We start from the raw sequence: 27,987 nt of genomic DNA, 5'->3' as shown, positions 1-27,987 counted from the left end.
CTAACCAGCGGGGGAGACCACCCAGATCCTCACACGCCAGATAGAAGCAATACAGCTTGCAAACAAAGGGATAGCTCAGTCCATAGCATGAGTCTCCCAGGGTTGTTGGGCAAAAGGATTCTCGCGCTGCAGGGGGCTGGAAGGCCACATGTTGGTTGATTTATTTACTTACAAATTTTATAATCTGCCCTTTGTAGAAATATAGCAAGTGGGAAAATAAAGACGGGAGAATCAAGAAAAGATCCATAAAACATCAAGGAATATCAATCAATACTGATTGGTTAAAATCATGTTGTCTGTTTAAACAAAGTTTTCAAAAGATTTCTGAAGGAAAGGAGGTCTGATCCTTGACAAACCTCTAGTAGCAGGGAGTTCCACAGGGCTTGGCCTGCCACACTATAGGGTACATTCCTAGTGAAGACTAGTTGAAACTCAGGGGTGCTGGGAACCACCAGAGGTTCCCAGTGATTGAGGTGAAGCATAAGGAATCAGGGTGTCCCTGAAATAATTGGGGTCCTAGTCATATGGGGCTTTTCTTTGATTCTATGATTCTAAGACCCTTCTTCCCTGGGGGTTCCCTTTGGGGTTCCCCAGCTTCTCTGCATCCAGCCAGTCCATGACACCACTGCATTACAGCTTCCATCAGCTGCAAAACTCCTACAGGTCACCGGGCTGCGGGAAGACGGAATTAAGAGGAAGAAAGGTGCCGCACAGCACACAATGTTTGGAAGCTGTCAAGCAGGCAGATCTTAGGTTTTTGCATGGAAAACAGAAGAGGACAGATAGGGGGTCCCGCCTTTAGGGAGCCCTTTGAAGTGTCAAAGGTAAAAGATGGGGGAAATCCTGTTAGGTCATTTAGTTCATCCCCCTGGGCTCCCGGCAGAACAGTCTGCGGTGCTGTCTCCTGGGCTTCACGCCTAAAATAATTTAGTTCCAGCCTTAATACAAAAATACGGATCTCCTTTATGCAAAGGACCAACCTTCCAGCGGGGCCTTCCTCCTCCGCACCGCTGCCATGGGAGGCATTTAACAAGCCGGCAAATTATAAACAGAATAAATTCAGTTCTCCTGAGATCATAGGGGAAACGGAGGATGGGGAATGGAGGGAGATTGCATATTGCATCAGTTGCACAAAGGTTTCAAGGGATGAGTGAGCAGCAGGTTCTGTTGGGGCTTGAACCAAATCCTAGATCATGGGTAGGTGAACTAAGGCCCGGGGGCAGGATCCGGCCCAATCGCCTTCTAAATCCGACCCACGGACAGTCCAGGAATCAACATGTTTTTACATGAGTAGAATGTATCCTTTTATTTAAAATGCATCTCTGGGTTATTTGTGGGGCATAGGAATTCGTTCATCCCCTCTCCCCCCTAAAAATATAGTCCGGCCCCCCCACAGGGTCTAAGGGACAGTGGACCGGCCCCCTGCTGAAAAGGTTTGCTGACCCCTTGATCCTAGATCTAATAGGAAATTTTGCCTTAAAAGCCTGGATGTTGGATTAGAAATATCCCAGGGGCAAAAGAGAAGATCACATGTACACTTTGGAGAAGGCAAGCCTTTAAAAAAGAAGAAGAAAAAGGGAAGGTAGCAGGTATTTTTCCTCCAAACAAAGGTGACTAATTTGGGGGGGGGGGGAGTGTGCCGAAGGTCAGGTCCAAAACATGGGAGGCTCCAGGCAGGATTTTCTGCCATAGCAAAGTCGAAGGAGAGGCAGTGTGATGCAGTGGCTAGAGTCCTCGGGTGTGTGTGTCAATCAGTGCCTGTCAGCGTAACCTGCCTCAATGTTGTTGTGGGGATTAAAGGAGGAGGGAGAGAACCATCTGGGCCACCCTGGGCTCCTCGGAGAAAAAGGCGGGATAGAAATGCAATCAAATAAGCAGCCTTGGAGCATTTTCCGTGCTTCTCCTTCTGGCTGGCCTCCCTCCCGGGGCTGTTGTGCGAATAAAAAAGGAAGGGCTGGGGGGGGGGCTGGGCTGGCAGTCGCTGCCTCTCAGCCTGGCCTCCCTCCCGGGGCTGTTGGGAGGAAGAAGGCAGGAAAGAAAGGCTCTGGGCAGTTTCCATGCCAACCAGGGATGCCAGGGGAGCGTCTCCAGGTCGGGCTTGGTGCGGCTGGAGCTGCTGAGGCTGCGCAGGGCCTTCTCCTCCCTCTTCTTCCTCCTCCCTCCCGCCTCAGCCTCTGACCACCTGCACACCTGGCAGGGAAAACAGCACCAGGTGGGGGCCTTTTGCTGCTTCTCGCGACCCGTAGCTGGGAAGCCGCGCCGCGTTGGCTTTTGGGAAACGCAGTCCTCCCTGTCATTCATTTCCGTTCTTTGGAGGGAAGAATAGAGGGCAGGTACTACGAGTCCCAGAAGGCAGTAAGGCAGTGGGCGAGCCGGCGCCAACCCCTCTTTCCTTTCCCACGCGCCTGATTCGAGGCCTCCCCATTGGCCGGCTCTTCCGACTCGGTATCTGGGCGAAGCCCGGGTCCTCTCAGCCAATGGGAGGCGAGAGTGGGGCGCGGGGGGCGTGGCAGGGCGGGGGCCGTTGGCCGTTGCTTCAAGATCTCGGCTGCTGCCCCCGAGCCCGGGAGCCGAGAAGCAGAGCCAGAGCCTCTTTCGGCCCCAGAATGAGGCGTCCCACTCGCCACAGGAAAGACTGACGGTCCCTGCCCCCCAATGGTCCCACTTCTCTATGGAGCTGGAAAGGGAGGCTCCGACCTCCAGGCTCCCAGAGGCAAAGTGAGGAGGTTCTGGGAGGCCTCGCATCGCAGTTCTACAAAAGAAGGCCACCCTGCACTAGTTAGCTCGGTTGGAGATAGAGCGTGGTGCTGATAATGCCAAGGCTGCAGGTTTGATCTTCCTAACGGCCACCTGCATTTTCCTGCATTTCAGGGGGTTGGACTAGAGGACCTTTAGGATTCCTTCTAATTCTGCAGGTCTGTGATTCTAACATCTCTAAGGAGGGGGGGGCACACATCTTGCATCTCCAACTAAAAAGAGCTAGATTAAAGCTAGATTAGATCACGATTAACTCCATGTAGTCATATTCTGGGTGCACGTAACTTGCTGCACCTCCTCCCCCCCAACGGAGTCTTTAGCAGTGAGTGACCTGCATTTACTACTGACCCTGTGCCTTGGATTTCAACCTCTTTATTTGGCCAAGTACTGGTGCAGTGGTTGATCAGCTTGCAGTCTCTTTGTGTTGTGCTAATTGTTTCCAGCCACCCACTCCTTGGGTCCTGGCTGGGCCCTTCAAATCCAGAGAGAAGCTGGGGTTATACCAAAGCAGCCAGCCCACATTGATAGGTAGTAAATTACATATGATAGGATGTTCCAGCCCTGAATGACAGAAGTGTGGAAACGTGCTCTGAGTTTAGGAACAAGGCAGCAAAAATTGCACTTGTCCTCCTCTCTGGTCCTCTCCCTGGTCTTTGGTTCTGTGTTGTGATTGATCCTGTTCTAGCCGCTGAAACATGGCTTGGAATAAGACTTGTCAACTTCATGATTGTCTAAGAAATGGTAGGGAGGAGCATAGGCTAATTGCTCATGGAATTATAAAGCTTTATCAAGTACCTGAGAATGCCTGCCGGAAGGAGAAAACGAGGTGCAAAGAGCCAGAAGACCATTATTGAGACTCACAATTCCTCTAAAACAAAGAATCAGCAGAGAGCCAACCCCATCTGCCCTGGCTCAGAAACAGAGCGGGTTGAGGAAACCGAGAAAACGGAGCAAATAGAACAAACAGTGAGTAACAGCGTTGGGGGAACCTCACCCCCCTTAAGGAGGATGTCAATGACCCGACCCCCCTCCTCCCAGAAAAAGCTAATCCGTCCAAGACGGCAAGAGCAGGAGCAGGAGGGATTCCTCCCACTCCTAACGCTGACCCACCCATGCCTCTAGAACAAGATATCAGAGGAGCCTGCTTTCAACCAATTCGGGATACGCTCCTCTACCAAGAGATTTGCATGTTGTCTGCAGAAACTATGGTTCTGGTTCTCCAAAGACTGGATGAAATCCTCACCAGAATAGTTAACATTGAGAAACAATTGGATACTAGTTCCTCCCCTTTAAATGCCCAAGGGCTTAAAAGGATGATAAGAAATGACTCTGTTAACAACTCACCAACTCAAACTATGGATGAAGTGAGGTCCTGTCAAGTCTTGCAAAGGAACCAGATAATGCTTGAGATTCACCGATACACTCATAGGTGGATGAACCGCAGACAAATTACTATGTCCTTGTCTCAGCTCCTGAATTACCATTACCGAAATGTAGATCTAGAAAATTTCCACTTCCTGCCTACCTTGAGAAACACCATGCGCCTATTTATGACCTTTAGGTCATCAACCCTCCCATCTCGACTCATGGAGATAAAGGATACCCTATGGTGGTTCCATTCTCTCCGCCCAGTGAGGGTATTTAAGGACGAAACTAGGAGGCAATTGGTCCCTTGCATAGAGTCAAAGCTAATGCGGATAAAGGAAACCAAGCTCAACACTAGAAATACTAATTGCCCGAAGGAAGAAAATAACTCTGTAAGCCTAGAATTACAAGACCTGAAGAAGAGGCTAATGAGTATAAAGACTGAGATTTCTACCCAAAATATAAGGACAGTAGAGCCTAGAGCACAATATTTAAAGACGTCCAACAGCTCTTTATCCCATCGAAAGACATCAGTGCAACTCCCTGTTCCCTTTTCAAACGACACCAAATTAGATAAGGAATTTGGCACCTCCAACATTTCTATGGCAACAACACATAAAGAACTCTATGTTGCTGACAATCTGGAGATATCCAGCACCAAATCTACATCTGGACCTTTGCCTAATGTTCCAAAAACTTACCAGAATGATCAGCCTTCTCTACTGTACTCCTGGCGAGACAGGATGGACAGATCTTCCGAATTCGAATCTGGCTCTTTGTTGGCCAGTGATCCACATTTTATAACACATACCTCATTAATACTTCCACAGCCACAGATAGAACCAACAATCCTCCAATTAACCCAGGAGAGAGAGGGGGATTGAGAGTTAATGAAACACCATGGGACTGTCCCCCCCGCTTGGGGTGCGGTTGGTTGGGTTTTATCTTCTAGGGATACTTACCCTATCAGACCTCCACCTCTTTCCCATACCACTTTGACCCAGGGGTCCTGGCCCAAGGATGACTTGTTATTGAGGGGATGTTATCCATCTATTGGGGAGGCTAGTATGGGATCTGGGATTTCCACAATTGAAGGGCTAGGGAGGAATGGCGGTGGGGCTAGATATCGCTATCGGCGAAGGGTTTCGAGATGCAGTGATCCTCGAACCCCTTCCAATCTACGCCCCATCCCAAGGGATGAGGGTAGGGAGAGCAAGGATTACACACCTCCGTCATTGGTGCTGTGCAATGCCAGGTCCATAGGCAACAAAACCGCCACCATGCATGACTTTTTTGTCTCGCAGGGGATTGACCTGGCTTGCGTGACGGAGACCTGGGTGCGGGAAGGCGAAGTAGTCTCCCTACATGAGATAACACCCCCAGGTTTCTCTGTCCTCCATCAATCGCGGACTGTGGGTCGGGGGGGAGGAGTAGCGTTGTTATTCTGGGAGGATTGCTCTTTCAGAGCTCTGCCATCACTGGCAATCTCCGGCATTGAATGTGTTGGTCTCGTGTGGGGCACCAAGGAGAGCTTGGCTGTCTGGCTGGTGTACCGACCACCCAGCACACCTGCAGCCACCCTGTCAGACCTGCTGGAGGTGGTGGCGGGCTGGGCCTTGGAGTTCCCAAACCTACTGGTTTTGGGAGACTTCAACGTCCATGCCGATGCCGCTCCCTCCTCACAGGCTCTGGACCTAGTGACTTCCATGGCAACACTAGGGCTCTCCCAGGTTGTTTTGGGCCCCACTCATCAAGCAGGCCACACGCTGGATCTGATCTTTGGGGCTGGCATAGATGTGATCATGCTCCCTGCTGTGGAAGTGCCATGGTCTGATCACTACGCTCTGAAAGCCAAGATAGACTTCCCGCTCCTCTCCGGCTCGGGTGGCGAACCTATTTGGGCTCGTCCGCGAAAACTGATAGATCCTGATAGATTCCGACAAACCTTGCGGAACCCTGCTCCTCCTGGCGACTCATTAGATGACCTTGTTGAGGACTGGAATAACCGGCTCTTGGCAGCCATTGATGAGATCGCGCCTAAGCGCCCTCTGCGACCCCGTCGAAACCGGGCCCCTTGGTTTACTGAGAAGCTCCGGAAAATGAAGCGGGATCTCAGACGGCTAGAGCGAGTATGGCGACAGACTCGTGATGGAGCCTCAAGAACATCTTATAGGACGTTTATGAAAGCCTATGAGATGGCTATGAAAGCTGCTAAGAAATCTTACTTTGCAGCTTCCATTGCATCCGCTAGCTCTCACCCGGCACAACTTTTTAAAATAATTAGGTCAATAACGTCCTTAGGAGGACAACCAAATTTAAGCACAAATTCGACCCACAGCTGTGAGGCATTCGCGGGTTTTTTTGCGGAGAAAGTTCTGTTGCTCCGCTGTGACCTCCCTGCCAATTTAGATACAGTGACTGAACTGGAGGCCCCTCGACTGACTTCAGGTCCAGTGTTGGACCATTTTGATCGGATACTCCCTACTGATGTGGATAGATTCCTCCAAGTTGGTAGGCCCACCACCTGCCTCCTTGATCCGTGCCCGTCTTGGCTGATTAGGGAGTGTCCAGATGTTGCGCGGACCCCCCTGGTTGAAATTATCAATTTGTCCCTTGACACGGGGACATTCCCAGGGGAACTGAAGGAAGCAGTGGTATGTCCACTCTTAAAAAAAACTTCATTAGATCCCTTAGACCTATCCAATTACCGCCCAGTTTCAAATCTTCCATACCTGGGTAAGGTAATTGAGAGAGCGGTTGCTGAACAGCTTGGTAGGTTTCTGGAGGAAACATCAGCATTAGATCCATTTCAGTCCGGTTTCCGTCCTGGTTTTGGGACGGAGACGGCTCTGGTTGCCCTAACAGATGATCTCCGTAGACAACTGGATCGAGGCGGGTCAGGACTGGTGATCCTTTTAGATTTGTCAGCAGCCTTTGACATGGTCGATCATGATCTTCTGGACCACCGCCTCGCAGACGTGGGGATACAGGGCACAGCCCGTAACTGGTTGTGCTCTTTTATCTCTGGTCGGGGACAGAGGGTGGCACTAGGAAGGGAAATGTCATCGCGCCACTCCTTGGTGTGTGGAGTGCCGCAGGGTGCAATTCTCTCCCCGCCCGATGCTTTTTAACATCTTTATGTGCCCCCTTGCCCAGATTATCCGGAGCTTTGGGCTGGGCTGTCACCAATATGCTGATGACACTCAGCTCTATCTGCTGATGGATGGCCACACTGACTCGGCCCCAAACACACTGACCAGATGCTTGGAAGCTGTGGCTGGATGGTTTCGTGGGAGCCGATTGAAACTAAATCCTTCGAGGCTTCCGGGACGCCGCGGCCACGGAAAAGGAGCGCGAGATAACTCCTCCGGGGGGTCTCGAACAGCATGGAGATTTAGAGGGGTCGCGAAGGCTACGTGAACCCCGAAACCACAGGAGGGAATCCTGGGGGACAAGCACCCTGCGACGCTGCCTGTGCTCGCCTGTGTTGTCGGCGTTTTAACAAGGCTGGAGCTGCAGCATAAAGGGGAGGTAACAGACTCCATGCTGTGAAGCCTCAAGCTCTGAGGGAAAGCGGCGGACCTCCAACAACAGCGGAGAAGCTGGGAAGGAGTTATAAAAACACTGTGGAAAAAGCAGTGGAGGTTAAAGAAACATTGGAGAACATCAAATAGGATAAGATTAATGGAACGTTTTGATAAGAACCCAGCGGAGAAGGAATAAGTTGGTGAAAAGGAGGAGGAGTCCATCTCTGGCGATAAGGTGAAAAAAGAGTATAGCAAGACGCTGGGAGAGAGGAAACAAAAAGAAGAAAACAAGCCGCCAAGTGAGTGTGGTGTGGTGGAAAGACCTCAGACACAAAGTATAAAGCGTCGGAGGCAAGGTAACAGTTACAGCGGAATTATTAAACGGTTTAGAGAGAGGGGAAAAAGACTTTTCTGCTTCATCGGGACGGAGAGTGCTACAGCCAGCACGGATTTTCGTGGAGGTTTTCTGTTTCTAAACTGCAGGACTGGGGAGAATTGGGACTCAAACGGAGTGTGGGAGATAGGTGCCTTAGCAGCACTCTGTGCTTAAAGACAGGAACTGTGAGACTGTGTTTAAAGTGTTTAAACTTTGTTTAAAGACCGTGAGACTGTGAAAAAGATTGCCATATTGTGCAAGCTAAAAGGGACCCGCCTTCGTTAACTCAATCTGATACGCTCTTGATCTTCAGAGACGGCTGTGACTCTCTTGTCTCTCTTTGGGATTTAAAGAGACATACACCCCGGGATGCAAAGTTAAAGAATACGTCTTTGCAGGACCCTACCCATGAGAATCCCCTGAATCTGGAGGCGTTTTGGTGGTTCAGGTGCTTACTATATTTAACCATAAGACTTTGAGGACTCAAACACCTGTCCTGACTTAGGTCCAGTTAAAATCGTACTATTACTGTATTGTATTATTATTATTTGACCTTAAATAAAAGTTAACTTTTGCACTGTACCAATTTAGTTAATTTTGGACCCCCACTGTAATTATCTGAGGGACGTTAGCCTGTTTACCTCTATACCTTACCCCTACAGTATATTAGGAAGATTTAAACTCAAATACACAAATGCCGAACGGTTCTAAGAAGGGGGTGGCAACACCAGCGGAAAGGAGGCCTTCAAGACAAGAAGAGGGGAAGGAGGCAAGAGAAATTAGAGATTATGATGGCCGAAATAAGAAAGGAATTTAAAAATAATGAACAGTACATTGAGAGAAAATTGATAGAGGTTCAAGATACCCTAGATAAGAAACTGGAGGAAGTGGTGGGAGAATTGACAGGAAAGGTTAAGGATCTCTCGGTAAGAACTAAGGGCTTGGAGGATTCAGTGAAGAGGGTGCAAAAGGACGCGAAAGACAGTAAGAAAGAGATGGACAGGATTAGACTAGAAGTTAAAGAGATAGGAGCAACACAGGAAGAGTTGTTGGACAACATGGCTATGACGCAGATGCGCCAGAATCAATCTAACCTAAAATTTAGAGGAATATCAGAGGATCTAAATGAGAATATTCGAGTTAAAGTGGTGAAAGAGCTGGCAATATGGTTAGATAGAAAAGAAGAAGAGATAAACCACTGTCTGGTAAACATATTCCGAATAAGAATAAAATCGGCAAAAGCCAGAGGGAAAAAATTGCCAGGAGATTTAATAGCCATGTTTAATTCATTGGAGATAAGAAATGAAATTTTGAAACAGAATTATGTTAAAAGGTTATATATTGGAGGAAACCCAATTATTATTTATAAAGAGATTCCTTCGAGATTTCTTCGAAGGAGGGACCCATATAAAAAATTAACAAATCAATTGAAGAAAAATGGGATCCTGTACAGATGGGAGTTTCCGGAAGGTATTTCATTCTATTTCAAAGAAAAAAAGTTCAAACTGTCTACCATCTCAGAACTACAAAAATTTGCAAGGAGATATGAGAAGGACCTGGGGAAAATGATGGGGGAGGAGGAGGTGGGGAACCAGCAGGGGGAAGAAAATGGGGGGAGTGAAGAAGAAGAAAGAGAGGAGAGCTCAAAAGGAGAAGGAGAAGAACTAGAGAAAGGAGACAAAGAACAGTAGATTGCGCATAGGTTTGATAAGTTAACTAATATTACAGAACAGATGACGTTAAAAATACTAAACTGGAATGTGAATGGGTTGAACAATAAAAACAAAAGGAATCAGATTACACACATATTATTGAAAAAGAACTATGACTTAATATGTCTCCAAGAGACGCATATAATAAATAAGCATAAGAGACTATTATGTAATAAGAGACTGGGATTAGATTTTGTGACATCAGATAGAGTGAAGAAAAGAGGGGTGGTATTATATATTAAGGAAAAATATGAGCCACAATTATTACATAAAGATGATCAAGGGAGAGTAATTATTGTTCAGATGGTGTCTCAGGGAGAAAAAATAATTGTTGTTGGAATATATGCTCCAAACGATAAAAAATCTGCCTTCTATTCTGAATTAGGAGATAAATTGATGGAATGGATGGATCAAAAAATGATTTTAATGGGTGACTTTAATGGGGTGGTGTCTCCAAATTTAGATAAGTTAACAAAAAAACAAGAGAAGAAGGAAGGTAAATTACTGCGATCCTTTTTTGACATGGTAAATAATCTGGGATTAAATGATGCATGGAGACTCAAAAACCCCACTATAAAACAATATACTTTCTTCTCAAACCCAAATCAGAGTTGGGGGCGAATAGATAGCATTTGGATCTCGAAGGAATTAACTCAGAATTTAATTAAATCAGAAATTCTCCCAAGAACTATATCTGACCATAATGCGGTTTACATTGAGCTGAAAGGCAAGGATATCAAAACAACTAGATGGAGAATTAACGAATTTCTATTTAATGATCAGAAGATTGTAAATAAGGCAATAGAGACAATAGAAGATTACTTCAAATGGAATTTAAACGGGGAAACTGCTATAGAGACGATGTGGGACGCAGGAAAGGCAGTTATGAGGGGCTTTTTAATACAGAAAAATAGTCAAGTAAGAAAAGAAAAAGAGTCAAAGAAGGAACAGATCCTAACACAGATTATGGAAAATGAAAGAAAATTAACTATTAACCCGAGTGAGTAGATTGCAAAGCAGAATATAAAGATATTACAAGCTAAACTTTCTACAATAATTGACCAAGAGGTAGAATGGAAAATTAAAATGATGAATCAGAGGACATTTGAATCTGCAAACAAGATAGGCAAATATTTGGCGTGGCAAATAAGAGAAAGAAGAAAACAAAACACGATTAGTAAGATAAAGGAAGGAGAAAGGATTGTGGAAGAGCCAAAAGAAATAAGGAAGATATTTCAAAAATATTATAAGGACTTATATAAAAGCGGAAAGGAAACAAAACAAGAAATAGAGCACTTTTTGCAAGAACATCATTTAAAACAAATCCCAAAAGAAGAAAAAGAGATACTAGACCAGAAAATTACTCAAGAAGAGATAAAGAAGGCTATTAAAAAGATGAAAAATGGGAAAGTGCCAGGTCCAGATGGCCTTTCGGCCAAATATTATAAAACACTAAGTAATCAAATATCCCCAGTGTTAGGAGAAGTGATGAACAATATATTAAAGGAAGGAAGGATCCCGAATACCTGGAAGGAAGCATATATTACTTTGATTCCCAAAAAAGATGCAGATACCTTGGAAGTGAAAAACTATAGGCCAATTTCACTACTAAATAATGATTACAAGCTATTTGCAGATATAATGGCAGAAAGACTAAAAAAGGTTCTGAACAACAGAATACATAAAGATCAAACGGGCTTCCTCCCAGGGAGACAACTAAGGGACAATGTAAGGAACTTGATAGACATTATTGAATATTTGGATATGAGCATAGATAGACAAGCGGCCTTGGTATTCATAGATGCTGAAAAAGCGTTCGATAACATCTCGTGGGATTTCTTGAAGAAAAGTTTGGAAATGATGGGAATGGGAGAGAAATTTAGAAAAGGCATAGAAGCTATATACAATAATAATAATAATAATTTATTATTTGTACCCCGCCCATCTGGCTGGGTTTCCCCAGCCACTCTGGGCGGCTTCCAACAGAAATGAAAAATACACTAAAATGTCACATATTAAAAACTTCCCTGAACAGGGCTGCCTTCAGATGTCTTCTGAATGTCAGGTAGTTGTCCATCGCCTTGACATCCGGTGGGAGGGCATTCCACAGGGCGGGCGCCACCACCGAGAAGGCCCTCTGCCTGGTTCCCTGCAACTTGGCCTCTCGCAGGGAGGGAACCGCCAGAAGGCCCTCGGAGCTGGACCTCAGTGTCCGGGCAGAACGATGGGGGAGGAGACGCTCCTTCAGATATACTGGACCGAGGCCATTTACAAGGAACAGAAGGCAAAATTGGTAATAAACAACACCACAACAGAATATTTTAGTATATATAAAGGAACCAGACAGGGCTGCCCCCTGTCCCCTCTATTGTTTATAACAGTATTAGAAATACTAAACGAGAGACTGAGGGGGGCAACAGAAGTCACAGGAGTCAAGGTAGGAAAGAGGGAATATAAAATCAAGGCCTTTGCAGATGACATCGTACTAACCTTAGAAGACCCAAAAAATAGCGTAAAAGAAGCTTTACAAAAAATTGACGAATTTGGAGCCGTGGCAGGACTTAAGGTAAATAAAAACAAAACCAAAATGTTAGTTAAAAATTTAACAAAGGAAGAAATGATAGATCTAGAAAGAAGGACCAAAAATGCGGTAGCTAAGAAAATGAAATATCTTGGGATCTGGGTTACAGCTAAGAACATAAATTTATACAAGGATAATTATGATGCCACCTGGAGGAGTATAAAGAAAGACATGGAAATTTGGGGGAGGATGAAACTCTCTTTTTTGGGGAGGATAGCTGTTGTTAAAATGAACATTCTGCCCAGAATGTTATTTTTATTCCAAACCATCCCCATACATAAAGGCCTAAAACAATGTAAAGAGTGGCAGAGAGCCTTGGCAAAGTATATTTGGCAGGGGAAAAGGCCACGGATAAAAATGAAAATTTTGATAGACAAAAAAGAAAGAGGGGGTTTTTCTCTCCCGAACCTAAGTTTATACTATGAAGCGGCTTGTATACTTTGGTTAAAAGATTGGATAAAACTGGAGAATAGAGAGCAACTGGACCTGGAAGGCTTTAATTGGTACGGATGGCATTCGTACCTTTGGTATGGGAAAGTGAAAGTCCACAAGAGTTTCTTAGACCATATTTTTAGGGGACCATTATACCAAGCATGGGAAAGGAACAAAAACCTCCTTGAAAGAAAGACCCCATGGTGGATTTCACCAATAGAGGTTTTAACGGTCAAGAAAATAAATATGGAGGAGATAAACGCCACCTATGAAGAAATGTTAAGAAAAACAGACCAAGGGCCCAAACTTAGACCTTATGAAGAAATAAAAAATTTATTCACTGGTTGGCTGCAATACCACCAGGTGAATGATTTGTTAAAAGAGGATAAGAGGAAGGTGGGTTTTGATGATAAAAAATCAAAATTTAATATAGAAGTAATAGAAGGCAAAAACAAAACCCTGTCCAGAATCTATGATATACTATTAGAGTGGTACACAAAGGACGAGGAGGTGAAGGAGGCAATGATTAAATGGGCAATTGACTTTGGTTATAATATTGATTTCGAAAAGTGGATGGAAGTCTGGAATTGTAACATAAAGTTTACAGCATGTATGGCACTGAGAGAAAATATCTGGAAGATGCTATATAGATGGTACCACACCCCTGTGAAATTGGCCAAAATGTATAGATTAAAGGACAAGAAATGCTGGAAATAGGGCGAGGCGGAGGGTGAGCTATATCATTTATGGTGGACATGTAAAAAGGTGAAAGGCTTTTGGGAATCAATTTATAATGAACTTAAAAAAATATTTAAGTATACTTTTCCCAAAAGGCCTGAAGCCTTCTTGTTGGGAATGATGGATAAAGAAATTAAAAAGGAAGATAGGATGATATTCCTCTACGCCATATTGGAAAGTGGAAACTATCCCCAACATAAAGGATTGGCAGATTAGAATGGTAAACTATGCTGAGCTTGACAAATTAACAGGTAAAATAAGAGATCAGGATGAACAGAAATTTCTGAAAAATTGGAGCAAATTTTGGAAATATATTGGAATAAATGTTTAAAGTGAACTGACGGGGTTAGAACAATACGACCAGCGAGTGAATTTAAGATTATAGATTGAAAATCAAATACGTAATGGAAGGAGATATTTGATACTTATCAAAAGGATGGAAGGAAGTTCAGATTGTGTGTTTTTCTTTTTTCGGATGTGTTTTTTTTTCTTTTTTCTCTCTCTTCTTTGTAATTTTTTCTCTGTATTTTCTTATATGTCTGTTTTTGTGTATAACTTCAATAAAAATGTATTTTTTAAAAAAAGAAAAGAAACTAAATCCTTCGAAGACAGAGGTCCTATGGCTAGGTCGGGATGGCATGGGGATGAGGGACCAACTCCCTTCTCTTGTGGGGGCCCAATTAGTGCCATTGCCTTCCGTTAAGAGTTTGGGTGTAATCCTTAACGCCTCCCTTTCCATGGAGGCGCAAGTTACAGCAACAGCCAAGGCGACATTTTTCCACCTTCGCCGCATCAAGCAGTTGGTCCCTTACCTTTCCCGCCCCGACCTGGCCACAGTGATCCATGCGATGGTCATCTCCAGGCTTGACTACTGTAATTCGCTCTACGTGGGGCTGCCCTTGAAGCTGTCCCAGAAACTCCAGCGGGTGCAGAATGCTGCAGCGAGGCTCCTCACGGGGTCTCTGCCATGGGAGCATATTCACCCAGTGCTTTTCAAGCTGCACTGGCTCTCGGTGGAGTACAGGGTCAGATTTAAGGTGCTGCTTTTGACCTTTAAAGCCCTTCACGGCCTAGGACCCTCGTACCTATGGGACCGCCTCTCCCGGTATGCTCCACGGAGAGCCTCAAGGTCCATACATAGCAACACCCTAGTGGTCCCAGGCCCTAAGGAAGTTAGATTGGCTTCAACCAGAGCCAGGGCCTTTTCAACACTGGCCCCGGCCTGTGGGAACGCTCTGCCTCATGAGACCAGGGCGCTGCAGGATCGGATTTCTTTCCGCAGGGCCTGTAAGACAGAGTTGTTCCGCCTGGCCTTTGGCTTGGAGCCAATTTGATTCCCTCCCTCTCTTTCTTTTTTCTTTTCCTTTCTCCTCCTGCGATGAGGCTACATTTTAATATTTTAATGTTCCATTATTTTAATGTTGTATTTTATTTTGTTTTTAAGTTGTAATCATTCATCTTGTTTTTATTATTGCTTGTAAGCCACTCTGAGCCCGGCCTTGGCTGGGGAGGGCGGGGTATAAATAAATTATTATTATTATTATTATTATTATTATTATTATTATTATTATTATTATTATTACCTTCAAAGCCATTAAAAACCTGTTTGGTATACAAAATAATTGAGCTTCTTCTTATAAAACTGTTGAGTATAGTCAGGCAGCTGATGTGATAACTGGGGTCTATAAAAAGACTATTAATCTTTGGTCTGTGGTGTAACCCTGCAGGACTCTTCAACCAAGCGTTCGGCCCCTGTCTCCGGATGGGAAGAGTTAGTCCAAGGTGCAGGGTTCTTGGTGTTGGGCAGGGTTATCCTTGGGCCTTCTCAAGTCTGGGCTGGTTTGTTTTTCTTCATTAAGAGTTTTTTCCTGGGCTGCTTAAGCTTTTCTTTCTTTGGTGCTGCTTTCATTTCATTTCCTCTTTTTGGGGGGAAGCTTCAGTTTGGGAAGTGCTTTGTAAGAACAACTTGGATGTTTTTCTGATCTTGTCTGCTCAGTCTCTAGGAATTTCCAAAGAGAGGAATTTTTGAGCAAGACACCTGCTGAAAGGTCAGAATGGGGAAGTGAAGGCAAAGGTGCCTGCAGCTCCTGCTCCTGCCCCAATGGATGCCTGGAAAAGTACAGGACAAGTGCCTGGGCAGCAGGTCGGTACAAAGATAAGAAGAAGTTTATTAGCTTTTGAAGACTTCTTTGAAAGGAGTAGCTGAACCCAGAAGGGCATGTTTTCTTGGTAATGTCTAGCCACAACTCCCAGTCATGCTCTTCAAGAGGCATCACATACAAGGGGTACAAACCCTTTGTTCATTCTTTGTGAACTGTGCCACAGGCCTCTGTTGGCAAGAAATGGCAAGCTCTCAGAGGGGAAAAAGTATTGTATTGTTAGCCTTTGCTAATTCAAAGTGGCACCTAAAGGGATGGATACATCCATGTGTTTGAAGACTCAAAAGGTGAAAGGGATCGGTTTTAAAATCACCGAAGAATGCCTAGTATTTGACGACTTGCCTAGTAGCCCCAGGCAACCAGGAATTCATGCAGGTGACTGAGCAGCCAGCTCACTTGATTTCCTGGCTAGCTGTAAAGGAAGAGTAGTCTTGTCTCATCCGCAGTCATCACAGAAACAGTGGACTCTCAGAGTGTCTCTCCTCCACCATCCTTCATGGAAGAAGCTACTTTTTTGCTGCGTTTCCATGCTGACTTTGGAGGAGGGGGCAAAACAAATATTGCAGGCTAGTAACTTTTTGACATTTGTAAGGCTGGCTGAAGAAGTACCCTTCTTCAAGGCCAAGTCTCCCCTTTCTGTACAAAATGGATGCAGCAGGTGGAAGGAGAACTGCTGCTGCATCCTTGTGGAGCTCCTCTTGTCCTGGCAGGAGTACAGCTATGGGGCTGGGGCCCTGTGCTGTAGGATCACGCTATACGAGTTATTAGAGGGATGAGTCGTTATGTCACCAGAGAAATGGATGGTTGTTTTCCACCCTTGCACAAAGCAGACACAAATGCCTAGACAAGGACTGGGATCTAAGAAATACCCATGCTTAGATGTGTGTCTATAATGTGTCTGTGTTGAAAAGGGTTCTAAATTTATAGAGATATATAATAATTTTATTAAATTTTCAGTAACAAAAATAAAAACAACCACAACAACCACCACAAACAATACTTGAAGCCTTTCTGTCTCACTAGCTTCCTGATCTGGTTAAGCCTTGGTCCAGAAGTCAGCTTGACACCTGCTTACTCACATCTAGGTTCAATGTTGAGAGACGTACTTCAATGGGAAGCTGGTACAGCTCTTTCCTGCTCACAGGTCTTTGAGGAGTCAATCCAGCCATGGCTACAGGAGAGAAATAATAATCATCATATGGAAGAACCACCATTAATCCAGGTTTGCAAATTCATAAAGCTTGGGCTACTAGTTTGATGAATCATGCCAGGACCATAGAGGGGACAAATTGCAAAAAGGGGTTGTTTTGTAAAGGAGAAAGTTTGCTGCTATTTGTTTTACTTTATTGTTGTTGTTGTTGTTGTTGTTGTTTTATACCCTACCCTTTTCTCTGAAAGGGAATGAAGACAACTTATAAACAAAATAAGAAATAAAGATATAAAAAGGAAGCCATTAATTGGCTCTTGAGTTGTTTTTGTTTTATTAAGCATTTTGTATTTTTATGTTGTGATCTGTCATTTGTGTGTTTATATGATAAATGCAATAATACAACCTACACCGCACCACAGCCATAGCAATGGGATGCAGGGAGCATCCTTAGACCAAGCCCAGCCATTGATCCTCCAACCTTGGTGTCGTCTACAGATGATAATTGGCAGTTGGCCCTCTGGGGTTTCTGACAGAGAGTCTTTTCCCAGCCCCACCGGGAGATGCTGTGGATTGAACCTGGGACCTTGTGGATCCAAAACAGATGCTCTATTGTTCTACTTCTGGAGCACCTTGGGGTCCCCATGCCTGGTTATTGGACTCCAACTACTCCTGACTGTTGGCCATGCTGACTGGGGCCAATGACAGCACACCTGGAGAAGGACGCATTCTTCACCTCTATTTCTCTTCAAAGAATGAAAATCTTTTTGCAGCCTGTAGCCAGAATGAAGGCAATATATCCTTTGAAGTTGGGGAAAGAGCCACAGCAGTGGTGGTTGTGGTAAGACTTTATTTCTATACCACCTGTCCATTACCCAGGTGAAGGAACACCTTTTAAATGACACATATACCAAGAGAATCAAGAATATACACCCAGGGTCTCTGGATGTTACATCCTTGTGATGGGCCAAGTATCTCTGGTAGCATTATTCGTAGCTTACACGGCTCAGCCTTTTTGCCCTCAGATTTTTTTATCTGGCCACAGTTCCAGGCTGTACCGACAAGCCATTTCCCTCCGTTCAGATCCCTAGAAGCAGAAGGTCCAGTTACCTGCATCTCTGTTGCTCAATTACGGAACCAGGCGGTAGGAAAGCAGGGCTGAGAATTTCACCAGAAAACAAAATGCAAAGATCAGTCACCAAAGTGACCTCTACAAAGGGTCACTGACAAGGAGGCCACCCGTGTATGTGCCTTCAGACAATTTGGACAACTCTGTCAATAGGTTAAGAGGGCACTTTACTATGTCATGAAGCTGAGACAGTGTCAGGACTGCTGTGATTTAGAGATGCCTCCTTACAGGGAGGAGTGTGGGTGGAGAATGTATTGGGCTGGTCCTGAGAGATGCCTGCAAGGAATTCAGAGGTGGTCTCAAGGCACTGAAGAGGAAAGAGAAAGAAGGGGGGAGGAAATGATCAGCACCCAGCAGTCCATAAACCTGGTGAGGAAATGTGCACTGTGTCTGGCCAAGGGGTACAATTTCAGGGCATGGCAAGGGAGGTGCCAGGAATAGGTGGGGCAGTGACAAGCTGTAGGGAGACTAGAAGTACCTCCCCGTACTTACGTCATGCGGATTATGGTTTCCGTCGCTTGGTGTAAGACTGAGAGCGATGCCAGCAGCTCCTCTTCAATAACTTCCTGTTGTGGGGAAGCACACAGCATGTCAGAACTGGAGACACCATCCCTGCCACCACCACACCAAGCCCTGAATTGTGCTCTCTCTCCAGCCCAGCCCACTTGACAACTATGGGAGAAGAGTGGGCCTCCTGGATCTGGGAATAAGATCCATCTTTCACCTGCACAGAGCTCTCCCTCTCCCTCTTCCAGCCTGTGGCTTCCAGCAACTGATATTCAGAAACACTGCTGCCTTCCGCTGTGGAGGTAGAACAGGGTCCTGAGGCACCCTGGACTGAAGATGCTCAGGGCTTTGTAAAAAAAATTATTTACTTACTATGAGGCAGGTATTCAGCTCCACTTTATGGGGAAAGATGACATTTTCCCCCTGAAGCGCTTTGCTTATTAGAATTGTCATTTGCTGACAAATTCCTCATCGGTCAGGTGTTGGTACAAACCCTTCCCTAGATTAAACACTGAAATCCTGAGCCAATGTTTTAGGGCAGCCCACCACGCTTTAGTTGAAATTGTGCATTCACCAGCTTCTAACAGAAGTACGGAGTTGAAAATACAAACTAGACAGAGCACTGGCACTTCCAGGATGAGTCAGGCAACCTCAGGTCAGATCACCTGCACGCTCACAGATTCAGCAGCACTCCAGCAGGTGCCAAGAGAACTAACTTGTGAGTATCTTTCTAGTTAACTTCCCCCTGTTTACTTTGGGCCCTTATTGAGAACGCTTATTTAGAAAGTTAGAATATTGCTTTTTTATGTGCCTAGAAATGTGAGTGTATGCTGCTGCACTTTGTTGTTAAAACTACCTTTATAATAAATTCCTTATTTTTTATATTATTTCCATGTGGACCCACCTTTGTCGTTTGGGAGGGTTCAGATACACACATTAAGGGCAGCACTCTGTGTGACTCCCGCTAAAGATCCTTTGGGAGGGAGTGTGCTCTCAGGACCACATGGGTGCTGGTTTCACAGTGTCTCCAAACACACATGTCTATCAGGCCCCCTGTTAGCATGTCACAGTCCAAAGCAAGAACTTGTAGGTGCTTGGGGGGAAGCAGCAAAGTGAGATAGGGCACAATTTTCCAGGCCATCCCTGACACAAGGGGGGACAAATTTTGTAGGAAACCCTTTGAAGGCCTTCCTGCAACAGAAGCAGTCTCTTGCAACAGAGAGAGGTAGACGACTGCTCCATGTCCTGAGAGCCAGTCTGGTGTAGTGGTTAAGAGCGGTAGACTCGTAATCTGGTGAACCAGGTTTGCTTCCCTGTTCCTCCACATGCAGTTGCTGGGTGACCTTGGGCCAGTCTCTCTGAAGTCTCTCAGCCCCACTCACCTCACAGAGTGTTTGTTGTGGGGGGAGGAAGGGAAAGGAGAATGTTAGCTGCTTTGAGAATCCTTCGGGTAGTGATAAAGCGGGATATCAAATCCAAACTCCTCTTCTTAAAAAACAAAACAAAAAACTGCTCCATGTCCTACTTGATCATACCTGTGCCAGCAAGGAGTGGTAATATGCTTTTAATAAACATGAATGCTTCAATTTCACAACAGTAATTGGAAAGAGAGTCTCATCCTAAACCCGATGCATTATCAGACAGTTTATCCTCACCTTTCAGGCTCCTTAATTAAGTTTGCTATGCGCCTCTTGTCTTCAGGACATAAATCCTTCAGAGAAGCACTCTTCATTCCTCCTTTGCCAGGGACCTGAAAATTAAAACCAGCTTTTAAAAAAGCAATCGTGCCCTTCCTGATTGGCGGAGGGGGCATGAACAGGCAGCTGCAAGGGATTTGTTAAAAGGAAACATGTCTTCCTGCCGTAGCTGTCAAGTTTCAGATTTGAAAATAAGGGATCAGCAGCCTCTCCTGTCCAGTCTACGGGATATCTAACAATCCGGGATCGCAGCAAGAAGCAGCGGGAAACAGTGCTGAAATAAGGGAATTTCCCGGGGGGAAAGGGAAGGTTGACAGCTATGCTTCCTGCTCCTCCTATTTGAAGCTGAAAGGCAGCTCATCTGTCACAACACTATACACAGCTGCAAGAACAGTCAATAATGGAGGTGTATCCAGAGTTTTGACTCCCTAAAAGAAGCTTTTAATCCTTGGGCACTGTGACAGAAACTGGTCTTGTTTGCTCCATTTTGGCCCCAGGCTTGCAAATATTAATCTAGCCAGTTACAAATGCTAAAGGAGATTTTTAGACGCCTGGACAAGGAGGATTTCTCAAGGCCTACACAATTACTTTATCCTTGCCCCTTGAATGCCACAATGATGGCACAAAAAAAGGGGGGGAAAGACTTCTAAGCCAGATAACAAACAGCCACTTTTCAGCTGTGGGAGAATAAGAAGAGAGCAAGGGAGGCAGAAAAAGTCTGCATTCAATTGGACTGCCATCGCTGCCACCATCCTAGATCACGTTTACATTATACCTAATTTCTTTCAGTATTTTAACATTGCAAACCGCCCTGGATGCCTTGATAGCCCCAGCTTCTCTCTGGATTTGAAGGGCCCAGCCAGCACCCAAGGAGTGAGTGGGTGGCAACAATTAACACAATACAAAGAGACTGGGCTGATCAACCAGGGCTATTGAATCTATTGAATCATCTGCCTGAAGAAAAGAACTTCTTGTAGAAGAAACATGAAGAAAATTAGTCATAGAAAATTCATCTACCTTAAAGAAACAAATTTATTGACATGGCAGTAACTTCTAAGGACCAATACAGAGAACACGTTTTCACACAAACAGGAATCATTCCTGGATCTGAACAACAACAAAAAGGTATATCACGGGAGCAGAGAGCACAAGTTGGACTCGCTGTCAGATGGGTTAAGCTGTTAAAATTATCCATGAAAATATTTCTTTCTCTTTTCAGTAACAGCAGTCAGAATATAAAAGCAAGTCAAAGCAGGCCAACAAAACTCTGTCTCAACTTCTCTGATACCTCTGAGTAAGGAAGAGCCAATTGGGAGTTGGCTAGGCAGGCAAATGAAACTCAAAAGCCCAGTTCTAATTTGTCAGGAAGTCAGCGCGTACAATGACATTATTCACAGCTTGATCTCATATACTCCCAGGGTAGGGAGACTGCCTGAGAACCGCGTGTACATGTACACTTCCTTGGGCTCCATGATGGAGAGGGGTAACTGTAAGCAAATAAACATGTAAATATGAGCAGCTAGAGATCAAATGTTCCTAAATGGCAGCTTTAAGCCATTTCTCTAGCTCTATAAGGAGTACCTAAGGCTGCCTGCCAGCCTGTGAAAATGAGATGATGGTGCCTAAAAACACACCAAGACTTTTCCAGCCCTCCTAAAGGACCTGAAAAGGTTGTATCCCTAAGTTTTCATTTGAACTCTTTTACTTCTAGCCCTCTCCCCAAAGATACAAACAGACCCCCAATCTCATTTTAAGCTGTTGCTCCAAAGTCGCTGAGACAAGGGTGCATGTGCCGTATGCACAGAGTGAATCCGAATCAGGTCCTGGCCCAATTCACTACCCAACAATTCAAGCTAAATTTGGCAACCATTCAAAGATCATACCTGGGACATAGACAGGTGGCTGCTCTTCATCAGAAACTGAATACAATTTCATTCAAGGAAAGCAAGGGCAAAAGGTTTGTTCCATTCTACATTTTACAGTCTGGAAATATTATCTCCGTGATTGAGCTAGTCTGAAAATTCTTCTGCATCAAAATTGAAGTTGAGACGCAGCACAACACTGACTGGGAGACTACAGACATTTCTGTAAATTACTATTACAGTACTCTTAAACAGACCTGAATGAAAAGGTTGTCTTTTATTAAAGACCCTGTAACTAGCTCAATCACGGAGGTAATGAGCCACATTTATTTGTATTAGCCTTTATTATAATAGCAACTCCTGGAGGCTATACACTCAATGAATGCTCCTCAGACTCTTATTATGGACACAGACTAAGCTTTAAAGTCACACATTTTTGAAAAAGCTATCTGGGGTTCTTACAAGCAGGTACTGGTATCTGGGGGATCAGGAGAGAAATCTGGGTAAACTGCACCCACCAAGACCATACCATGGGACCCTTCCCTGTTGGACCAGCCAGTCTCCCATCAGACTGCATATCTTTAGCAGGCATTTATCAATTAGTAGAGTCAATTAAGTTGGCCATCAGCCCGTTGCCAAGTAGTGGCAGCAAGTTACATTCAAGAAGTTGTTCTCCGCACATCATCTCTTCTAGATGCTGAAAGGAAGCTTCTTACTCTGCCCCCCCCCCAGACTAAAAATCCATATGGAGAGATTTAGTTTAAATGCATCAGCTGCAAATTAGTTCAAAAAGGATGTGAACATATTAATACCAAACAGGTATCTTGGGAAAGAAGAAAGTGTATGTGGATAATGACAGTAAGCATCAGTAAATGCAAACAATGATTACAGTACATGGAAAACAAAATAGCATGTTTATGCAATTACTTGCATATACTGCTCCTTATACAATGTTCCCTATCCAGGTACTATTTATTTTTCCTCCTCTCTCCCCATTTCTATCTATTGCTATAAGCCTTTGTTAACACTTTATTCTTGTGCACTGCACTAGTAGTTAGCCAAATAAAAAGGTTGAAATCCAAGGTACAGGGTCCAGGTCAGTAGCGCAGCAGCAGTAACGTGCACCCAGAATATGACCATATGGAGTTATGGTAAGCTGCTCATCTAGTACTTTTAAGTGGGAGATGCAAGATGTGTCCCCCCCTTAGAGATGTTAGAATCATAGAACTGCAGAATTAGAAGGAATCCTAAAGGTCCTCTATGTCAGCATCGCCCTTGAGCCAGTGCCACCAACTGGACTCATGCACTTCAGCCCCGACTGGGCCAGGCGAGCTGGGTAGCACTTCCAGAGACCACCTTCTGGACAGGAACAGGTCAAAGTGCTGTGGACTCACAGCTTAGAGTTGTGAGCACCAGATTCACTTCCACAAGTAGACAGTCGTCGCACAGCAGAGTATAGCAGAGTCTAGCAGAGTATATAAATGACTCGGAGAGCAGCTCTGTAGAATATCTTCTTTATTCTATCTACAACTACTATACAACTATATACAGAGCTTAATGGGTTCTCTAAGCATAAAGAATGCTACACTACACTGAGTGTCTGCAGCTGCTCTTAGCAGCAACCTTATCTCTACACACGATCTATAACACTCAGTCTCTCTCTCTCCGACACACTGACTGACTGACTGACTGACTGACTGACTGACTGACTGACTGACGTGGTGCTGGAGTAGAATAAGTAGAGAGCAGAACATGCCTCCTTCTCTCTGGAGAATCAGCAGACTCCTCAGGAGATTCTTGGATATGGGAGGGGTGAAAACTCCTCACTCTAGTCCAACCCCCTGAAATGCAGGAAAATGCAGGTGGCCGTTACGAAGATCAAACCTGCAACCTTGGCATTATCAGCACCATGCCAACCGAGCTAACTAGTGCAGGGTGGCCTTCTTTTGTAGAACTGCAATGCGAGGCCTCCCAGAACCTCCTCACTTTGCCTCTGGGAGCCTGGAGGTCTGAGCCTCCCTTTCCAGCTCCATAGAGAAGTGGGACCATTGGGGGGCAGGGACCGTCAGTCTTTCCTGTGGCGAGTGGGACGCCTCATTCTGGGGCCGAAAGGACGCGAGGAGGGAGCGACGAAGAGACTCTGGGTCTGTTTTGCAGGATCACGGGCTCGGGGGTCCCTGGGTGAAAGGGAGAGGCTCTGGAGTGATACGGAAGGGGGGCATGTCTTCTTCACCCCTTCCGCCGGTCACCAGAGGGTCTGAGGCGATGACCTCTAGGGCACCCAGCCCCATATGGACCCCTCAGCCCCCACACTGTTACACAAGCACCACACTTAACTCCAAACGCCATAAATAAAAGTGCCTTTCTCCTTTCCCTACGTCCATTCGCTAGAATAAATAGACCGGGCGAAAATAAGCCCAAACTGCCTTATGTCTCCCTTTTGCTATACCTGCTGTATTGTTTCCATTAGTAGACCGTGTATACAGACATTTTGTATCTCTTGAATGGATGCGTTCTACCCAATCAGAACGATGCATTTCCCTCTGCAGAACTAGCTCAGCTGAGCTCCTGCACGCCTCATTTATCCTTTGACAAGCTGCTGATGGCACCCCGCTGGGAGAACAATGGAATCGAAACTTGTGAACCCATAAAAACTGTCAATATCGCTACAATGTATCCACTTTGTTTCCAGTTTTAATTGTCAATATAAAATGGCCTGAAATCTTTAAAAATCATATAAAATCAACCACAACACCGATTTTCTTGCTTTTGGTGCCAATCGGCTCAATTTCTCTAGGACTCCATGACACCTCCCCTGTCCTCCATAATCCCTCAAGCGAGAAGGTGCGAGACTGGTTACACTATTTTCAAATAAGAGAGGTTTTTAACCAAGATAAAAAAGTGGGTTTCCAGGTGGAAAGATAAAGTTAGAGACAGAACTGCTAGAACCCAATGCTAAGATTCTATCAAGAATGTATAATTTGCTGCTGAAATGGAACACTGAGGAAGAAACAGTAAAATCGGCAATGATAAAATGGGCACAAGATATAGGCTATAATATCATGTTTGCTGACTGGGAGAAGTTGTGGACCACCGGGTTTAAATTTACGGCATGTAATGCCCTAAGAGAGAATATTATGAAAATGATGTACAGGTGGTATATGGCCCCAGTCAAGCTTGCAAAAATTTATCATTTGCCCGATAATAAATGCTGGAAATGTAAAGAAATTGAAGGTACATTCTCTCAGCTCTGGTGGACGTGCCCAAGGATTAAGGCTTTCTGGGAGATGATCTACAATGAATTGAAGAAGGTACTTACCGTATTTTTCGCCCTATAGGACGCACTTTTTCCCCTCAAAAAATGAAGGGGAAATGTGTGTGCGTCCTATGGGGCGAATGCAGGCTTTCGCTGAAGCCTGGAGAGCGAGAGGGGTCGGTGCGCACAGACCCCTCTCGCTCTCCAGGCTTCGCGGACCTCTTCGCAAGCGGGGGGAGCACTCCCGCTGCTTGCGGAGAGGTGCCTGCATGCGGAAGCCTGGGTGCGCTGAGCTCAGCGCGTCCAAGCTTCACGCACCTCTCTGCAAGCGGGGGGAGCGCTCCCGCCGCTTGCGGAGAGGTGCCTGCATGCGGAAGCCTGGGCGCACTGAGCTCAGCACGTCCAGGCTTCGCAGACCTCTCTGCAAGTGGCGGGAGCCAGCCCTGGGCTCCCACAGCTTGCAGAGAGCTGCCTGTTTGGGGGCTGGGGTCAGGGGAAGCTCCGGCGGGCCTCCCCCGCCCCAGCCCCGCGCCTGGGGGGGAAATAATTTTTTCCCCTTTATTCCCCCCCCAAAAAACTAGGTGCGCCTTATCGGACGGTGCGTCCTATAGGGCGAAAAATACGGTAAGTACACTTTCCCTAAGAAACTAGAGGGCTTTCTCCTGGGCATAGTCGGCCAATTGGTGTCAAAGAAGGATAGAACTTTCTTTATGTATGCTACAGCAGCAGCAAGAATACTCATCACAAAGCACTGGAAGACACAAGACCTACCCACTCTGGAAGAATGGCAGATGCAAGTAATGGACTATATGGAAATGGCGGAAATGACTGGCAGAATCCGAGACCAGGGAGAAGAGTTGGAGGAAGAAGATTGGAGGAAATTTAAAATTTATCTACAGAAACATTGTAAAATTTTTGAATGTTGATGACATTGAAATGAATTGAAGGGGTTCTAGCAACAAGGTTAAAAATAAGATTGGATTGATAATAGATAAGTTAATTGGATATGAATTTGCTGAATTAATTTTCAAAAGGGATACAAAAAAGGGAGATGTGAGGAAGTCAGGAAAATAAGTGAATCAAAGGAGAATTTAAAAAGAGGGATTTTTGTTTTTTGCTTTTCTGTCTTTTTTTCTTTTTATAAGTTAAATGTCTGTAATTCTTTTTTGTATTTTGTAATTTTATATTTTTGTGTATGTGTTTTTTTGTTTTTTCTGTTTATTCATAAAACCTAATAAAATATTATTAAAAAACCAAACATAATCCCTCAAGCGAGGTGTCACGTACTCTCAGGAAGACCCTAATCCCGTCAAATCACTCTGCCAAGCCTTTCCTCCGGGCAATGCCAGGTGGCAGACTATGCATACATGGACCATTGTCTTCTCATCACCGGTACTCAGGATGTGCTTATCTGCGCATATCTCCAGCTCTGCATATTCCCCCCTCCCTCCTCCATATGTTAATCCGGTGTAACCCAACTTCTTCCTAATGTATTCATGATGTAATCTGTGCAACCCAACTTCTCCTTAATGTATTCATGATGTAACTGTGATGTATTTTGCACTGTATTCTGGGACATGGAGGGAAGTTTCAAAAGTTAATGTCACCCCTTCCTCGCTGTTCAATCTCGCCTTGAACCTGTTGCGCTATAAACTTGGATCTTCTGCAGCTTGCTCCTGTCTCCGGCTGAGCTCATTTTCCTCCGCAGGGACCCGCGGACTTAGTCCGACGAGCTGGGTGGCAGAGCAGCCTTGCACCCAGATTTTACAGTAACAGGAGACATACAATATCATAAATAGGACACCTCAAGGGCCGTGCAATATACGTCTCCCCACCACCAGCCCTGTCTTCATCCCAAGGGCAGCCACCAAAGTTAGCAAAACTTCCACCACAGGGAACTACTGTACAAACAAAACTTGAAATCAGCTGCAGAAGCTCAGTTCTGCGCGACTATTAGGGTGGCCACGCTGTGCACTGGATGGACACTTAGAAGGAGCTCTGGGGAATGTAACGTATTAGCAGCACCATTTGCACTAGAATCTGAAGCAGCAATATTCCCAACCCGCTCTTTGCCGAGGAGGGCGAGGGGCAAGAGAGAGCGGGACCAGGGTCAGCCCGCCCTGGGAGTGGGGCTTCAGCCGTAGCCCCTGGGCCTGGCTCTGCACTCGGGGACAAAGCCCACGGAGCGAGCGGGGCTCGCTTTCTGAGGCAACCGGGGCGGCTCTCTGCACATGCTCAGGAACCATGTCAGCCTTTGCCCTCGTTTATCACCGCCCCGCCGTCAAAACAGCCCCGCCCCCACGCCTTTTCTTCCCCTCCCGCCGCCTCCCTCCTGAGGGAAGGATACGGTCCTTGCTCCAGCAAGCAGCTCCTTCTGCTCCCACAGCCAGATACGCCATCTTGAAACAACTGCCCCGCCACTCCAAACATCCCCCCGCCCCCCAAGCGAGAAAGGGAGGAGTGGGAGCCGGCTCTCCCATTGCCTTCTGGGACTCGTAGTGTCTGCTCTCTAGTCCTCCCCACCTACAGAACAGAAATGAATGACAGGGCGGACTGCATTTCCCATTAAGTAAAGGTGAAACAAAAGAAGTGCCATGGTCAGATCACTTCCTGGTGCAACTGGACATCTCTGCAACCCTTCCCCTCTGCAGGGAGGTGGGACCGATTCGGATGGTCCGCCCCTGCCACTTAATGGATCCAAATGGTTTCCTGAGAGTGGTGGGGGATGTTTTATTTAATGTT

General features: G+C 45.6%; 3 long non-coding RNA genes across 10 annotated transcripts; 1 reads left to right on the top strand and 2 right to left on the bottom strand.

Moving 5' to 3' along the window:
* Positions 1-1,464: 1,464 nt before the first annotated feature.
* Positions 1,465-17,833, top strand: LOC309375578. Of its 8 annotated transcripts, none has more exons than XR_014170947.1 (5): positions 2,539-2,718; positions 15,216-15,259; positions 15,492-15,631; positions 16,733-16,869; positions 17,293-17,833. It is a non-coding gene; the product is annotated as an uncharacterized lncRNA (long non-coding RNA). The 8 variants fall into 8 exon arrangements; XR_014170949.1 differs by having other exon boundaries at positions 2,539-2,915; XR_014170950.1 differs by having other exon boundaries at positions 2,539-2,915; positions 15,216-15,270.
* On the bottom strand, positions 3,114-15,218 carry LOC309375583. The gene is made up of 2 exons (XR_014170957.1): positions 15,072-15,218; positions 3,114-3,552 (listed from the first exon to the last, which is right to left on the bottom strand). It is a non-coding gene; the product is annotated as an uncharacterized lncRNA (long non-coding RNA).
* Positions 17,834-17,910: 77 nt separating the features above from the next.
* LOC309375579 lies at positions 17,911-27,677 on the bottom strand. The gene is made up of 4 exons (XR_014170953.1): positions 27,593-27,677; positions 22,011-22,046; positions 20,086-20,180; positions 17,911-18,489 (listed from the first exon to the last, which is right to left on the bottom strand). It is a non-coding gene; the product is annotated as an uncharacterized lncRNA (long non-coding RNA).
* Positions 27,678-27,987: the final 310 nt, after the last annotated feature.

This window comes from Podarcis melisellensis (assembly GCF_964234715.1).
Source record: "Podarcis melisellensis genome assembly, chromosome: 8".
Taxonomy (NCBI): Eukaryota; Metazoa; Chordata; class Lepidosauria; order Squamata; family Lacertidae; genus Podarcis; species Podarcis melisellensis.
This window is presented reverse-complemented; position numbering and strand designations above follow the sequence as displayed.